Here is an 18,384-nt window from a genome sequence, read left to right on the forward strand (position 1 = left end):
AGGCTGCTATATTTGTGCCAACTTGTTACGCAGCAGTGAAACAGGTATGATTATGGATGTTTAGAACTTCATAATAAGATATTCATTTCTTCACATGAGCCCAAAGGGGACTCTCGTTATTTGACAGCGGTGGTGACACATGGGACACTGTGATGCATGAGAGTATGCTGGGAAGAGGATGTGAGCACAGACAGGGAGGCTGAGGAATGGGGCTTAGCCTCTGCCCCAGGTGGGCTGAGCTTAGGAAGGAACCCAATGGGCCTGTCTGAGCCCATGTGGACTGTCTACCCTTTGTTCCAGAGGAGGAGGGGGGCAGGAGGAGATTAATTTAATGATTTAATGACTCGGTATTCATTAAAAGACTGTTACACATATTTATTAAAATAGGAAGTTCAGGGCTCTTCACCATGGGCCAGCGGAGCGTGTCCAGACAAGTCAGCTGCCCTTGGGCGGCTCTGTCACCCTCTCAGAAATGACAGACAGAAGGGCTCCACCCCAGGTTGGCAGAAGGGAAAGTGCGAATTTTAAGGTCAGTGCAGACAGGGAAGAGGCTTCCCAGGCAATGTGGCTCATTTTTCACAGACAAGAAATGTCCAGAAAGGGGGGTACACATGGGGGTGGGGATTGAATCAGGCTCCCTGCCTGGGAGAAGCCCCGGAACCTGGTCCACCACCCTGGGGCGGTCCTCTCTAGAGCCAGGCTCAGGGAAGGGACCGGTGGGGGTGGCCACAGGGCCAGGCTGGCACCTCAGTGACCGTTGGTCCCATGGAGCCTGTCTGGTGTGACCGACTTATTGGGGTTCCCAGACCATATTCCTGGGTCAGTGACTTTTTGTGCCAGCTTTCCCAGGAAGACAAAGTAACAAAATTAATAAGTAACCAAACCTAGCTGTTTTCCTTCAGCTCAAGAAGACAGAAGGAGGAGAGCACCGCGTTCAGGAGAAGTGCTTCATTCATCTTGGGTTGATCTATAAACTTGGCATTTACTGATTTCCAGGGCCCCTTGAATTCTTGAGACAAGCAGGGATACTTAAGCACAGACTGTTTTTCTCCCCCTTTACAGATATGCTGAGCCTTTTATCCTTCATGCAGCGCCACCTGAAAGTAAATCTATCTTTGCAGGTCACCCTGTGTGGGTCCCGGGGTGGGGACCTGCGCCGGCTCCTGCGCTCCGCAGCGCTGGGGCCGTGGGTCCTCCGGGTGGGCTGTGCCCGGCCCAGCTCGGACCTCCGGCCCGGGTCCCCACACGAGATTGACGGGGACACAAGCTGGACTCGGGTGCCCGGTGGCTGCTCCCCGGGGCTGGCCTTTATGGGGCCCTCCATCTGCTCCCCCATGTGGACTTTCTTTAGTTTCTGCATCCAAAGACCCTCCGGGGCAGCGGCCTGTCCCCTGCGTCCTTCGCCCTCCAGCCCGCCCCCTCCGACACCAGCGCACGGAAATTATCACCTTGGCCGCGCTTCTCGTTGACGCCCCGACAGGAAATTATTACACGTCATTACATTGCTTCAAACACAATTTTCCAGCCTTTGCAAATCAGTCTCCGCGAGCGTGAGGGGTAATGGGAACTGTCTGTTTCACTTTCTTCTGGACGATGGACAATTTATGTTTTCTCTTTGCAGGAAATAGAAAAAAAGAACCCTGTTTGAAATATGTACAAGGCAACTTAGCAGGTAATCGGGATAGGAAGGGGACCCACTCTTGGCTGTCTGCTTTGCACGTGCCCCGCAGGAGCTGCTTCAAACACTGCCCGCAGCGCCCTCCGCCTGCCCTGCCCCCGCCCCGGCCCCGGGCGGGCTCCCAGGCCTGGCCCCAGGCCGGCAGGTGCACCGGTGGGAGGCGGCCCTCCCCTCTCGCCCCGCACCGGCCGCTCCTGGGGGCCAGCTCCCGTCCCCGCCCTTCCCGGGCGACCCCCGCCCCTCTGCGCGCCGCCTGTCCCAGGCGCAGCTCCAGTCCCCTGCCCCCGCGGCTTCTCCACCGGGTCCGCATTCGCCTTCCTGCCCCCCCTCCCCTTCCCCGGCCCCCGCCCCTCCCCTTCCCCGGCCCCCGCCCCTCCCCTTCCCCGGCCCCCGCCCCTTATCCCCCAGTCGCCTGTCCAGGGCGGCTCCCGTCCCTCGTCCCCCTCCACTTCCCCCGGGCCGTCCCCCCCCTCAGCCCGCCCCCTCCTCCTCCCCCTCGCAGCCACAGCCCCCGCCCCTTCCAGGCTCAGGCCCCCTTCCCCCTCCCCTTCCCTTTCCCCATCCCAGGCCCCCCTCCCGCCCCCTCTCAGCCCCGCCCCTTCCCCACCGCGGGCCCCTCCCCTCCCCCTCCCCCTCCTCTTCCCCTCCCCCTCCCCTCCCCTCCCCCCGGGGCCGCCCATCGGGGACAGCTCCCGGTTCTTCCAGTTGCCGCACTTGTGCTGTGTGACTCTATCAAATAACCATTTGTCTTGAGGTCTTGTCTGAAATAATTTGAACTGCCAAATCCTGAAATGAATAGGTTTTGTTAACACAAAAGGGTAAGGGACTGGCTGGAAATTTTAAAGAGCTCGGGTGCCCGCGTCGCGGCAGCCCGCATTGTCGGCTCCGGGCGCCCCTTTGTCGGCGTCCTTCTGCCCCGGTGGGTGCGGGATGATGGATGGCCTGGCTGCTGGAGGCGGGGAGGGGCGCGCCGCGGGGTCTGGGAATTGGCTAAGTACTTCTGGGCGCTTCACCTCCGAGCGGGGCGCCGCGGGCCGGCCGCCTTGATTTATAAACCGGGGTGGTGATGGATGATCTTTTAAGTGGACAGGGCGGGCCGGAGCCGCGAACCGGAGCCCGCAGGCAGGCCGGCCACTTGTCGCGGGGGAGCCGCGCGGCCTGGGGCGCCCGGGGCAGGCCGGCCGCACGCGCACCGGCTCGGGGTGCAGCCACCGCGTGCACAGAAGGAAGCAGGTGCTGGGCGGGGGGCGCCCTCCGTGTCCCAGGCCTCCCTCCTGCACACGGAGCTCTTGCCACGGCCCTGGGGCGACCTGTCGGCCCAGGCTTTGTTTTTGCTCCGGGACCACCCCGGCCACCCTGAGGACCCTAGTCTACTGCTCAGAAGCTGGGGGCCTAGCTTCTCCCACTGGACCCCTTGTCCCTGGCAGGTGATGCTCCAGGCTTCCTTCTGAGCCCGAGGTGAAGTGGCCGAGTGGGGCCCCAGGGACCTGTGGGACCATGGCAGGGGGACTGCCCACGCACACACACACACACACACACACACACACACATACACACCCCAGCCTGGGTGCTGGCTCTTCCAGGCCTCGTTGCCTGGGGACAGGGCGGCATGGGCACCTCGGGGGGCAGCAGGGAGAGCCCTGGACTCCACAGCCAGGCTGGCACGCCTGGGGTCACCGTCTGCCCAGCAGTCACAATATCTGTCCACGTACTGACTGTACCGGGGCGCCGCCCACTCGCACATAAGCGCAGGCGGGAGCACTGCCTCGTAGGGGAGCTGGGAGAGGATCAATAGTGGAAAACCAGCCTCTGCTAAGAAAGAGCTGCCGGGTCTCCCCAGAGGGAGGTTCCAAAATCATTTCAATCTGCTCTGAACTCCAGGGAAAACTTCAGTGTGTCTAAAGGAGGAAGGAGAGCAAGAGAAATCTCAAAGGCAGACTTTTCCAACATCCGTTATAATGAACTGAGCCCTTTGCTCCGAGACGTGTAATATCTTCCTCAAATGCCTTTTGCAAGGAGCAGAGGTGCAACTAATGAATTATCCTGTGGCTCAGGATATCTGTGGATAATTAATACCACCTCCTTTTAAGCAGTTCTGCTCCTGTTGCCTTTTGCAAAATGTAGACGCAAAAGTCTGAAAGCATTTTGAAGAGGGAGAGGTTTGAAGGGTCCGTTAAAAACTTCATCCCAGATTCTACACAAGGAAGCAGGTTGGGAAGACCTCAGGAAGAATATTACTTATGCACATATATTTCTGGTGCCGAGGGTAGAAAGGGAAATGGGTGAGCGGGAGGACATGCCGTACCTATGATGTTGTTTCTTTTTTCCTGCAGAGATGAATTTTCGTTTCATGCCACTGGTTTCTGAAGTCAGCAGAATAGACCATCAGTTCAGAATAGTGTTTAATTTGTGGCTCAAAATGCCTGTGATTATCTTACTTTACTTCCGTTACGAAGAATGTCATACTTGTTGCCCAGGATATGGCAGATGGATTAAAAAAAAAGGATGTCATGGCTTTTTTTTTTTTTTGTTGTTGTTGTTTTATTTTGTTTTAAATAAGGATGGGAGTGTTTCTTCTTTCTTTCCAATTAAGGCTTTCTAAATACATCATTTATGTTTTTCTCCAGATTTTTTTTTACTTTAAAAAGCACGTTATTAATTTTATAATGGAAAACAGAATGTAGAGAGTCAGTGAATTTCACCTTTAGAGAAAATAACAGTATTTGGCTGCATTTGGCTCCACTTTTCAGGAGGACTCAGTTTTTGTGAAAACCCAAAGGACTGCCTATTTCATCAGCTATTTTTGAGGCTTTCACACATATCTTCTTTCCACCTTTAGAAACAGCAGAAGAAGTACAAGTTTGGAGTTTATAGACATGGTCAGGTCCTCTCTGACATATCCTCAAATCCAAGCAAGGGACCTGGTGCTCCTGGGTGACAATGGCAATAACTAACATTTCTCTGGCTCTTAGCACACCCCAAGCACTGTCCTGAGCCCCAGAGCTCACTATACTGTTTTTATAGAAGAGGAAACGGAGGCCAGGAGAGAGCAAGCAACTCATCCGGGGTTGCACAGCTACCAGGAGGCAGGGCCTGGAGTCTGACTCCATGCCTGAGCTCATATACCTTGTCCCTGTTGGTTGTTGTAAGAATTAAGAAGACACAGGCTCTTTTTTTTCTCCAGCAAATCAGGTTGACCAAATAGCCCAAGTTAAATTAAACAACAGGTGACCCCAGTGGCTGCTAAGTGATCATTATTCGCCATGACAGTACTCCCACTGAAGCGTGATGGTGCACCATCTTGGATTTGCTCATTCAAGTTCAAATTCCATTCCTCCGGGGACTGCAGTGCTTCAGACAGCAGAACCCTCAATTGCTTCTTAGGAACAAATGGTCTAAACTGCATTTATTTTTTAAAAATGTGACACTATAATATTTTACAAGAAGACATAAGCTGCACTATAATACATGATCAGCTTATGCTCTTGGCTCAGGTTGGTTTTTGAAAAATAAGTTAAATTACAACAAAACAAAACACAAAAGCTGAAAAAAAAGAAAAAAACTAAAAAAAAAAAAAACCCAAAAACCCAAACCCCCAAAACCCAACCACATACACAAAACAAAACCACTCTGGATTTGCAAAAGGCCCATAGGACAAATGTGAGTTCTCCTTGTGGCTTGTAAATCATTCACATCTGCAACCATTTTGCTCAGTCTGTTTGCAACTATCAAATCGTAGACTCATTTGCTATTCCTAATGGGAGAAAGAAAACCAACTAGTCAACAGTTGGAGAACAAAGACCGTATTTATAACAAAAGTGTTGTACAACATAAAATGTTCAGGGTAATTGACTTTCTGGGTGGGATTATTTGGGGAGAGAAAGCAACATTTATTTAGATTCCACATCTGCAGCAGATACTCTGTGCTTGCAGAAACTGCTGAAGCATCATTGAAAAGTTTATTTTGCTATGGGTTGTTTCATCTTCAACCAGTTGTAGTATTGATTTCTCTCAGTGGATTAATTATCAGAGGCAGTTTCAGACTTCCCTGAGATGGACGGAAGGAAAAATGATGTTTTCATTTCAATGAAGCCTGTTGGCAATTGTGCTTGCGTTTCTCTGGAGCCCTGGTGTCGGCGAATCAGAGGCCACGCCAAACAGACTGTGCGCAGGATTATCCATTTTCTCTGTGGTCCTGAAGTCTTGGCATGGTCTGGGGACTCCGTAAAACGGGCTTCACATAGTTCTCTGCTAGTATTTGTAGAAGGAGCATTCAGCCCTTGGGGGAAAGAAAGAGAAATTATGGAATGGCACAGACGTGGAAGTCTGGGTTATTTATAGTGGGGCCGGCGGTCTGACAGGGGGAGATTTAGTTTGCTTGCCAAGACAGAGAAGGCTCTTACACGGGAGCTCGTTTAAAAGTCACCTGAGAGCACGAGGCCTGTGAACAGCTCTTAGAGAGTCACTTCTGTGGGCTCTAAGAGTCTGGGTAATAGGGATGAGCACACACTCAAACACGAGATTCTTCATGTGCGTTCTGTGAGCTGCGCAGCCCTCGAGATAGGACCGCGTGCCTGAGTGTCCACGTTAACTTCAGTGTGCCAAGGTGTCGCTCACCTTCGGGATCACCCCTGAGCGGTCGACCTAGCAGGTCTATGGATGTCTGCTGTGTTTCCACCATTAAAATCCGGTTGGAGGGCAGCCCAGGTGGCTCACTGGTTTAGTGCCACCTTCGGCCCAGGGCGTGATCCTGGAGACCCGGGATCGAGTCCCAAGTCGGGCTCCCTGCATGGAGCCTGCTTCTCCCTCTGCCTGTGTCTCTGCCTCTCTCTCTATCTGTCTCTCATGAATAAATAAATAAAATCTTAAAAAAAAAAACAATAAAAATGAAATCTGGTTGGAGCTGTGTTTGAGGAGAAGGTTGAGTTTCCAGGCCAGGCACAGGATTTTGTCTTGTGCTTGATGGGCGTCTTAGATGTGTTAGGGTGTCATCCTCTAAGGAGTTTAAACAGAGCTTTTGGAAGTCTACCTTTTAGTGTCTTCATTCCTTTTTCTTTATTTAAATGTAGCAAGGTGACTATATAAAAAGGTCATGTTGTGAAATAGAAGTCAGGTAGAAGATGGAAATAAAACCATAATTTGTATATCTTACCACCTAGGTATAATCCCTGTTGATAATTGTATGTTATTGTCTTCAGATGTGCAACAGCAAAAAAGTAACCTGATTTTGTGCAGGGTTGCAAGCTTTTTCCTTCCGGAAGTGCACTGCGCACATCTCCTGTGGTTGCTCAGAACCCCATTTCTCACGGCTGCATGCTGTGGGCAGGTGCCACTGGGGGTCTCGTGGTTTCTACAGTTTATTTCCTGAGTGGGTTTGCTAATTTGCTTTGTATTTTCGGCTTCAAATGTCCTGCATTGACTATTCCTAGTGTTGTGTTGTGAGCTCGCCGGTGGCGGTGGGAGGATTCACCCAGAGCGATGCTGTGTGTCAGAGGTGGGGACTGTCCCCTGCGGCCAACACGGGGCACGCTGTGCCCACGGGCAGCCCAGGTCAGTGGCTCCGTCTGCAGAGCCGGTGGGGCAGCGGGCATTCGGCATCCCTGCTGATTCACTTCCAGGCTTCCCGGCTGCATGCGCTGTGGATGGTCATTTTTCCTATATTAATGCCCATCTTCTTTCAAAAGTTTTGTGAACTTACTTTTTTAATGCACTGGCCTGGTTTTGGCTGCCAATGTTCCCATGGTGTTCGAGATGCACTAGCCAGGGCTTCCGCCCTTTTCTGCCGTTTGTGATCCAAATGCTCATTACACATCTGCCTTTAACTCTATCTACCGAGCTCTCCACCTGCTATGGCATCTTGTTTTTATTTACTCAAACCCACCAAACTGATTTCTCAACAGATTCTGCACTTGGTGACCTGCTTAGAGGTCTCTCTCCCATTCTAGATTCATATAAATGTTCACAAGTCTAGCATTTTACACCCTTACAGTGCTACACTTAAAAGTTGAAGATATCTGGAAAGGACTTTGACAGACAGATGCTGTGTGACACTCACAGGACCTAACAGGCTCTGAGTGGGGTGGGGCTCTGTGTGGGACCCGGGACTGTGCTGTCCCACGGCAGTGGGAGGTGGGGACTGGGTCACTGTGACTTCACAGCATCAGTGCTCCAAAGCCTGCCACCACCGTGCCTCCTGCAGCTTGCTGTCACCTCCAAGTGTATCCCCGTGCAATCGACTCAGCTGATTATCTAAAAATATCTTTTAGGGGCACCTGGGTGGCTCTGTGGGTGAAGTGTCTGCCTTTGGCTCAAGTCATGATCCTGGGGTCCTGGGATCAAGTCCTACATGGGACTCCCTTCTCATAGGGGAGTCTGCTTCTCCCTTTCCCCACTGCTTGTGCACGCTCTCTCTTTGTCAAATAAATAAATAAAATCTTTTAAAAAAATAAAAGCACCTTTTATCGTGCTTATAGTTCTTAATTATGTTGTTTATTATTATTTTTTAATTCAAAACTGTCCCCCCTATGATACGAGCACAGGTGTTTGATGGACAGCCTCTGAGAGAGGACCTCCTGAGTCTGTGTTCAGGTAGCAGAGAGCTGGCCTCCCTGGCTTTGCTGACCCGCACAGCCTCACCTCAAGCAGCCCTGCCTCCCCTAGCCTCCCCCGTGTCACATGGCCTTCTGCAAGGAGCAATGATGGGTAGTGCTGGCCCTGCGGTCCCAGCTCCTCTGGGAGGCCAGCAGTGTCAGTGCCCTGCCCTCACCTGAGCCTGGGGCTGGCCCACCTCCCTCTGATGCCCTAGGCCCGGCAGAGAGAGAGATGGTGACGGGGAGCAGTGGGAGCAGTGGGAGCAGGGTGGCCAGGCTCTGGGCGTTTGTCCTTACACTTTGAAGTGCATAGGAGCCTCTGAAGGCCGCCAAAGCCAGAGGGCTGGACCCCTTCCCTTGGACTAAGGTCCTTAAGTTCTGGGCTGGGCAGGGAGCACAGGAGTTTGCATGTCCAACAGGTTTCCAAGGGACCCTGGTGCTGCCGGCTGGGGGCTGCTCCACAGAATGGCAAATTTGGAGGTTGGGTCTCTACCCCAATCTGTGTCTCTGACTTTAATCATATTTCAGAGAACTGTCAATTTTTCTTAAAGTTTCCCTTTGCTATTGTAAAACAATGAATCACATGTTAGAAATGTTCTTTTAAATGCCTTCAGGAAGAACTTTTTTTTTTGCCTGTTAATTAATTTCCTTAGTTACTTAAACTGTTACCGTTTCCTTCCTTTGGATGGTCTTCCTTGTGGGATGAGTTGGTGCTGCTGCTTCTGTGATTGGGGGCATTTAGATGCATTTTTAAAAAAGGAAAGAAAAAAAAAAAGGAAAGAAAGACGACACAGGATGACCCCGGATAGGGAGGCTAACTCACGAGGGGCTCTCTCCATCTCTCCTTATTCCTTGGAACAAATAGGTGAATTGGGCAGAGAATTAAAGAAATGTGGGATTCGGTGCTGGGACTTGCATCCGGGAGAAAGCCGGCTCTGCCCGAGCAAGTCGAAATGGCTGTGGAAGGATCGGGACCTTTTGAATGTACGTTGAGTATTGCAGATGGAATTCTGGATAAAAACATGAGTCAAAACATCGTTTGATCACTTGCTGGGAGGAGGCCAGACTTACTCGTAAGTTCCTGCTCATTTTCTTAATCGGGATGACTGTGTTTTCTAATGCCTACACTGTATGATTTATTTAAAGGTAAATTTATTTCAAATAACTGAATTTGAGTGTGAATGAAATACGATCTTTGAGCGAATGATTTAAAGGCTCTGCTGTAGAAAAGCTTGTGCAGATGTGCAGGTACAGCTGGCCAGCCGCAGACAGAGGACGGGGTGGGAACGCACAATGCCTCTCCAGTACCTCTGAGGATGCACGTTTTCTCCTTGAACTCTGGGGCCTGAATTGGGACCTTGGGCCCCAACAAGGAGGGGTGTACTCAGTTCCTCGGCTCAAATTCCTGCTTCTCCCCTCTTCTGACAGGTAGAAGACAGTCTTGCTGTTTGGACACAAGCGTCTCATGGTCACAGAGGCTCTTTGCTGGACCCGCATCCAGCTCCAGCCTGCAGGTTCCAGCCCAGGGGACAACTCTCTGTCCACAGCCAGTAATGAGCTCCCAGCCTGCTCTACATCCTGGGGGACATGGGGAGCTGCCCACAGGCATCCACATGCTCCTGTGTCCTTGTCCTGTCCCACAACCTCCAGCCCCAGGGTCAGGCCAGGGCCAAGCAGGGCGAGGTTCTGGATGCATCTATGTAGAGGCCTCAGCAAACGACTTCCATGAGATGGAAACCTCTCCAGCCCTGTCCTGCCACTGCCAACCGGCAGCTCCTGAACTTGGCAGTCACCCCTCCTTCTTTGAGGTCCTAGAGTATTTTCAGATTCCAGAACTCTGTATTACAGTGAAAGACTGGTGCAGGGAGGAGGGCAGGCACCTAGCAGGCACACTGAGGGAGGACCTGGCTCAGGGAGGACATGCAGCTGGCAAGGCTGCCCACATGTACGGATCTTTATGTGGGGGGTACTCCCCTCCGTGCAGTGCATGGGCTCACAGATCTGATTCTCCCCTCACCCCTGCAGCTAGCTAGGCCACACAAGGTCCAGCCCTATCAGGGGGCTTTTAGAGGAAGAGGAGGTTGAAGGAGGCGCTGGCTCACACACACACCACCAAAGAGATGTCCTAGAGCTGCAGGCTCTGCAGGCCTGACCTTCTGAGCTCCCAGACCAGCAGGTCTGCTGGGGCCTTGAGACCTGCTTCCACCTTTGGTTTAAGTCTCTGTCTTGCTGCTCTGGGCTGCTGCCCAAGTTCCCTACATCTCCCCCATCAGAACCTCCTTCCCCAACTGATGATCTCTGTGTCTGGGCCACAGAGGGCCCCCGATACCCTGACACTTGCTGGTCGCTATCACAGCTTGGGTTGTGTGCATGCCGGCGCTCCCTCCACGTCCTGAGCTCTGCCTCAGGCTGGAGCAGGGATGGTGCTGCCGTTGGGGACTGGCTCTGGGTCCTGCTGGGCCGATGTCACTCGCCTGCCCAGCCTGGTCGTTATCATGGGGCCAGACCACTGAGTATATTTACAGGCAGGCCTCATACGGGGCAACTTCGAGCACCTCCAGAGTCTAAGAGTGTTCTCGTTTTCCACGGATGTCCCCAAATGAGGCGGGGTTTGGGTCTGAGCCACAGAGGATGTGCCTGCTACAGGCGGAGGGAGGTCTATGGGGAAGGCTGGGAGCAGCCAGCATCTGGGAGGGTGAGGCCACACTGGGGAGCCTCGGAGCTGTCTGTGGGGTTTGGGACAGCCAGCTACATGCGCCTGGGGTTAAGTAGAAGCGCCTGCATATCTCCCTGCCCCTCTGCGAACCCAGATCCTCAGTGAGGAGCACGGGGTTCAGAACCGCCTGAGCACAGTGGCCTGGTGGTTTCTGTGGTGCCAGCCTTCTCTGGTCCCATATTCCTGGCCCCTGGGGTCTCCCCCCCCCCCCCCCCAGAAACCTGACTGGGAAACACAGGTGTGACTGTCTTGTGTAGACCAGGCACTCACAAAGCCATGTGTCCACACAGGAGCTTAAAACACAATTATGGCAAATCAAAGCAAACTTATTATCACAGGTGACACACACACATCCACACAAGGTGTATAGAATTTTCTGAGGCATAAAGGGATAAGTTAAGAATTAAAGAGTGACGGCACATGTCTGGTCTGTGAGGTTTGCAAACATGAGCCAGCCTTGAGATCTCTGAAGCCGGCGCTCCAAAGCTCCCAGACCCTGAGTTTCCCACGGGGCCCAGAAGATGTGGCCAGAGATACAGAGGGAGTTGGAACATACAACCTTGAGGTTTTATTTCACAAACCCGATGCAAACAGGTCTGGGTACACTCCCTGTGAGTTGTATAGAGACTGGGGTGGGGGTGGGTGTGCACAGCTTGGAGGAGACTCCAGGTAGCAAATGCCCCTCCTCTGCAGGCCTGGGCTCTGTGACCTTCAGCCCCACCATGATTTTATTAGTAGCCTTCTCACATGTTAGTTTAGTGATATTTTAATAGTCACTATGAATCCTGCATTTTGCGGTCAAGTACAAGACACAAGTCCTATTCTATGTTTATGGTGACCATGAAGGGTGCAATGTTGAATAGACATGTTGAGCAGACATTTCTGCTGGTTCCTGACCTTCTGGGGTGAGGACTTTGGTCTCCGTCATTATGTATGGCCTTACCTGTAGGTTGTTGTGTTTGTTTGTAGACACAGCCTTTCTCGGGTTGGGGAAGTTCCCTTCTATTCCTAGCTTCTGGAGAACTTTTAGATTTTGCCAAATGCATTTTCTTTATTATGATAATCTGTGAATGTTTAAAATTTGTTAATATGGTGGATTGCATTGATTAATCTTTGAGTTCTAAAATAACGGTGCATATGTGGTAAACTCCATTTGGTTATATTATCATTTTTATGTTTGTTGTATTCGATTTGCTAAAATCTTTGAGTCAATCTTCACGAGAAATGTTGGTTTGTAGTTATAACATTTTCTGTGTATGGTCTTAGTGCCAGTATAGTCCTGCCCATAATAATATACATATTTTTAAAAATTTAATACCTTTAGACATGTAGTGATGTCTCATTCCTTCTGCTGCTAATCTGAGTCTCTTTGTTTCCCCCCCTGATCCACATAGCTAGAGGCTTATTAATTTTATGGATCTTCTCAAAACACCTGGTTTTGGTTTCTTGATTTTCCTCTGAGCTTTTTCCCATTCTTATGCCATTCTTTTTTGTCCTTATTGCTACTTTTTTAATTCTTATTTTGGTTTCATTTGTTACTTTTGCTGGTTTCTTAAGGGAAAAGCAGAAGTTATTAATTTAAGACATTTCTTCTTTCATGATGTAGGTATTCTATTATTTCATGATGTAGGTATTTTATTTTTTAAAGATTTTATTTATTCATGAGAGAGAAAGGCAGAGACACAGACAGAGGGAGAAGCAGGCTCCCTACAGGGAGCCCTATGTGGGACTCGATCCTGGTCCCAGGATCACGCCCTGAGCCAAAGGCAGATGCTCAACCACTGAACTACCCAGTCATCCCTCTAGCATTTATTTTATTTTATTTTATTTTATTTTATTTTATTTATGTTATTTTATTTTATTATTTATTGATTTTGTTTATTTATTCATTAGAGACAGAGAGAGAGGCAGAGATGTAGATAGAGGGAGAAGCAGGCTCCATGCAGGGAGCCCGACATGGGACTCAATCCCGGGTCTCCAGGATCACACCCTGGGTTGAAAGCAGGCACTAAACCACTGAGCCACCCAGGGATCCTCAACCCTCTAGCATTTTAAATAGTAAACATCCTGCTTAAGCTGCACCCCACATATTTCGATATATTATACTATGGTTTTAGTTTGGTTCAAATATATATTTTTAAAATTTTCTTTTAGATTCATTCTTTGGAAACACTTATTTTGAGTTTTATTTAGTTTACAAATATTTAGGGATTTTCCGGATTTGTTTTCTGTTATTGGTTTCTAATTTAATTTCACTTGGTTAGAGAACATGGAGAACAGTCCATCTGATCTGAAGGCTAGTGTTATGGTTCTGAATACAGTCTGTCCTGGTGAGGGTTTGTGTGCCTTAAAGGTAAGGTGACTGCAGTGCTCTGCAAGTGCAGCACGGGCCAAAGACGCCCAGGGGTGCTCCAAGCCTTCTGAGTCCTTGCTGGTGTTGTCTCTACTTGCTCTAGGGTTGTTGATGGAAAGGTGTTTAAATCTCTGACCAGGATTGTGTATTTTCTTCTAAAACTAGAAACACTTAACTCCTTCAGTTTTATCAGTTCGTGCTTCATATTATTAGAGCTTAAATTTTTAAGATTTTTCTGCAGTTTCTTGATAGATTGAAACTTTTATGATTATGAAATTATCTTTTCTATCCCTGCTAATATTCTTTGCCTTAAAATTTACTTTGTTTGATTTTAATATAAGCAGCCCAGCTTTCTCTGATTAGTATTTGCATGGTATGTATTTTCCATCCTTGATAGTTCAAGTAGGTTTTTGAGATGGGATATTTGGGTTTTGCTTCTTAAAAATTCTAAATTGAGATCTGCCTTTTGATAGGGGTATTTAGATCATTTGTATTTTATGTGGTTATTGATGTGATTGGGTTTAAATTTATCCTATTTCTATTTTTTAAAAATTTATTTCATTAATTATTTGTACTCTTTTCTTTTTTTTTCTACTTTGTTTCAGTTTGTATGTTTATGATACCACTTTATGCCCTTTGTTAATTTATTAAATATAATTATTTTATTTAGTGGTGGCTTTAGGGATTATAATCTAACCATTTACCTTATTACTGTCCACCTTCAGGCAGTGCTGTGCTGTGCCGTGTGCGGTGAGAATCCTACGAAGTACTCTCACAGCTCTCTCTCTCAGTCCCCAGGCTGTTGCTGTCACAGGTTATATCTCCACACATGGGATGGACACTTCACTACACTGTGGCTATTGTTCTTCAAACAGTTATCCTCTAGGAGATAATCAGAGTCATTTATAATTACCTCTTAAGATATTTTTATTCATTTTGTTCTAGATTTCCACCTATTGTCATTTTTCTTCTTAAAAGACATTCTTTAACATTTACTGTATGCAAGTCTATTAGCTATGGATTTTTTCTGCTTGCATATGCTTGAACAGACTTTATTTTGCTTCCAGTTTTGCAAGATATTTTTACCGGGTAAGTATTTTCTTATCTAGTGTTTTGTTTTTTAGAATTTCAAGGTGTCACTTCACTGTCTTCTGGCTTTCATGAAAAAAAAATCTGCTTATATTTGTTCCATTTTCAGACCATGTGTTTTTTTTCTGGCTAATTTTGAGATTTTTTTTCTTTATCCCTGGCTTAAAGCAATTTGGTTACAATACATCCAGTTTTCTTCATGTTTCTGTGCTAGCAGTTTATTGAACTTTGGACTCTTTGGTCTTTTTTTAAAGATTTTATTTATTTATTCATGAGAAACACACACACAGAAAGAGAGAGAGGCATAGGCACAGGCAGAGGGAGAAGCAGGCTCCCCGCAAGGAGCCCAATTGGGACTTGATCCCAAATCCTGGGATTGCGCCCTGAGCCGAAGACAGATAGATGCTCAACCACTGAGCCACCTAGGTGTCCCTGGACTCTGTGGTCTTATCAGTTTAATCAAATTTGGAAAATTTCAGGTTACTTCTTCAAATATTTTTTCTCTCCCCTACCTTCAGGAGCTCAAATGATGCATGTAAGAGCCTGCTCTCATTGACCTACCACTCACTGACGCCCTCTTCTCCCAGTGTACTTGACTTTGGACTGTCTGTCTTGCTATTTCTTCAATTCATTGATCTTTCAGTGTGTAAACTAATTTACTTCACCCAGTGTGTATTTCATTGCGGGTGCTTGATTTTTCTTGTCTACAGGTTGTTTGAGAGCTACTCCTTATACCTTCCATGTGTTTTCTTAAATGTTTCCATCTTTGCTTGCTTCAATGTATACAGTATGGGTACAATAATTGCTCTGATGTCTTTGTCTACTAATGATATCCTTTGTCGTGTTTTGGGGTTGACTTCCTGACTGACTACTCCCTCATCATGGAATATGGTTTTCTGCTTCTTTGCATGTCTGGTAATTTTTAATTAGATGTTAAAGTTTATAAATTTTGCCTTATTTGGTGTGGAATATATTCATATAAATATCCTTGAACTTTATTTCTAGATTTCAGTTAAATTATGTGGAAATAGTTTAACTCAATCCTTGCTCCTAAGCCTTGCTGTGTGGCGCTAGCAGGGTCTTCAGTACAGGGCTGACTTCTCCCTTCTTGAGGTGATATCCTACTGATTTTCTACTAATTCCTGGCCCTATTCCCACCCCTATGTGTGGTCCTAGGACTTTTTTTTGGCACAGACACTTTCCCCACATGCATGTGCTGACCAGTACTCAGTTTCCCTCAGTAGGGCCAGGGTAGAGGGTCTCTGTAGATCTCCGCATCTCCCTCTGTGCAGAATTTCTCTTTTTGGACTTCTACCCTGTGGGTTCCAGCTGCTTTGAGCTCCCCAATATCCAAATTATGTTTTTTTCAAATCAGGGAATCACTGGATTTTGCCTCTGACTTCCTCACTGCACTGATCTGGAATCTCTCTCTAGACATTAAACTGGGATAATCCTAGGACTTGCCTTATTTGTATTTTCTTTCAGAGATTGCTGGCTATTGCTGCCTGATGTCCAATGTCTGAAAACTGTCATCCCATATATTTAATCAGTTTTTTTAAATTTTTTTATTATTATTTATTTATGATAGTCATACAGAGAGAGAGAGAGAGGCATAGGCAAGGCAGAGACACAGGCAGAGGGAGAAGCAGGCTCCATGCACCGGGAGCCCGACGTGGGATTCGATCCTGGGCCTCCAGGATCGCGCCCTGGGCCAAAGGCAGGCGCCAAACCGCTGCGCCACCCAGGGATCCCTTAATCAGTTTTTTTAAAATGTCACTTCAGGTGGGGGAGTAACCCCTCATGTATTACTTCATCTGGACAGAAAGCTATATTATTTCTGAAAGGTATTTAAATTAGTGGCTACATTCACAGCTTACATCAGCAGCTCATGCATTTAACAATGTATATTGAGCAATATCTATGTGCCTAGCATAATTCTAGATGCTGGGGCTGCAGTAGTGAATCAAATAGACAAAATATGCCTTCCCATATGGAGCTTATACTCTATTCAGTGTAGGCTAACAATAAACAGATAAGCAAGGTGCATCATATATCTGAAGCTGGTAAGAGCTGTGGGTGAAAATGAAGAGATGAATCCAGAATGTAGTTGTTCAACAGTAGTTACACTGTAGGAAAGGCGAGAGATAGCATCTCTGACAGATGTCTAGAGTAGCCTTGAGCACTCACGATGCCCCTCATCTCTGCAGGTTACCTATAGGCTAAAATGACCCACAGGCAAAGTGAAGAAGATGATGTGTGTGCTAGCAGCTAAAAGCACTTGAGTGCAACAGATTGCATCAATCCTAAACTCTGTCTGTTATTCTCACTTTTTGTTGTTTCAATGCTATGGAGCTGGAATGGATAAAAGCAGTTTCTGGAGTGTCCTGGAGCACTTTTTCTAACCCTTGAAATCTTAATATTCTCTGTAATAAATAATAATAATAATAATATTTACGTTATGGGGATTTCAGGTAGATTAAAGAAACCTTTAGAACTGTGTCTGGTAGACAGTATGCACACATGTAAGAACAGTGTAGAACTGTAAGAATATACACATGTAAGACAGTAAGAACCCATCAGATGTTAGCTATCATGATTATCATTATCATCATTACCATCATTGCCACCATCACCAGCATCACCACCCTTATATCACTCTATCGCCCTCATCACCATCCCACCATCATCACCATCACCATCACCATAATCACCATCATCATCATACCATCACCATCATCACCATCACCATCATCACCATCTCCACCATCACCATCACCATCATCATTATCATCACCATCATCACCACCATCACCATCACCATCATGACCATCATCACCATCACCACCCACCATCATCACCCACCATCATCACCATCACCACCATCACCACTATCACCACCATCACCATCATCACTATCACCATCACCACCATCTCCACCATCACCATCATCATCATCACCATTATCACCACCATCACCACCATCACCATCACCCTCATCACCAACATCACCATGATTATCATCACCAGCATTATCACCGTCACCATCTCCATCACCTTTATCATCAGCATCAGCACCAGTATCACCATTACAAGCAGTGGTAGCATCACCACCACCATCAGCATCATCATGAGCATCATCATCACCTACATTATCACCATCACTGACACCAGCGTATACTTACTCCTGAAAAGGTCTTCTCACTACTCTATTTCCAAAATCTTTACTATAATTTATCTAGGCACAGCCGAATGACACGGGCTTCTATCCAGAGGAGAAAAATGAGAAATCAGTTGGTTGGGTGACAAGTTCTTCCTTCCGTTATGAAAAGTGAACAAAAACCTTAATTTCAGACTCTGAGAAATGACTTCTGCCTCCAGACAGTCCTAGTTACACACAGCCCCCTACTGTTTCCAATTCCACCCTTAAAGTCATAGCTAAAAGTGATTCTACTAGCACCCAAGTGGAATGAATTTCAATTTCAATCATTTTATTGGCATGACAAGGTATACAAGAATTGCCGATGTTAATGCATCAAGTCCAGTGTCGCAGCAGTGATCGTAAAACATGTGCCTCTATTTCTCATTACTGTCTTTCCAAGTCAGTGTCAGACTCTAGCTACTTTAAGGACATTTCTGCCAAATGGTAGGCTTATTTCAATTTTATAGTTTTTATTCATATATCTGCTTTGACAGAATTTTCTCACGATTTTCAAAAATTGGGGAAAGATATAGTTTACATTTTTGCATCTTGCAAAAAGGAGTAAAAATCATTTTTGGATCCAATTTAGTGCTCTCTTATGATAATTATTAAGTTATGTTCCAATTACTTTATCTGGTTAGTGAGATCAATAGCATAGAAGATAAGCATTTTAATTATTCTGTTCATCAGGAAAAAATTAGCCTGATGAAGTTTAGTCAGAGCTGGTCAATTATTAACTACTTGGGAATTATAAGTTAT

At 47.3% G+C, this 18,384-nt stretch overlaps 1 long non-coding RNA gene across 2 annotated transcripts; it reads left to right on the forward strand.

The window, feature by feature from the left end:
* The first annotated feature begins 434 nt into the window (after window positions 1-434).
* On the forward strand, window positions 435-12,672 carry LOC121477587. 2 transcript variants are annotated; one of them, XR_005984296.1, is made up of 5 exons: window positions 435-529; window positions 1,622-1,672; window positions 7,108-7,228; window positions 9,134-9,341; window positions 9,697-12,672. It is a non-coding gene; the product is annotated as an uncharacterized LOC121477587 (long non-coding RNA). The 2 variants fall into 2 exon arrangements; XR_005984295.1 differs by lacking the exon at window positions 435-529 and having other exon boundaries at window positions 1,110-1,672.
* The last annotated feature ends 5,712 nt before the right edge of the window (window positions 12,673-18,384 follow it).

The sequence above is a fragment of the Vulpes lagopus genome, chromosome 17 (genome assembly GCF_018345385.1).
Source record: "Vulpes lagopus strain Blue_001 chromosome 17, ASM1834538v1, whole genome shotgun sequence".
Classification (NCBI taxonomy): domain Eukaryota; kingdom Metazoa; phylum Chordata; class Mammalia; order Carnivora; family Canidae; genus Vulpes; species Vulpes lagopus.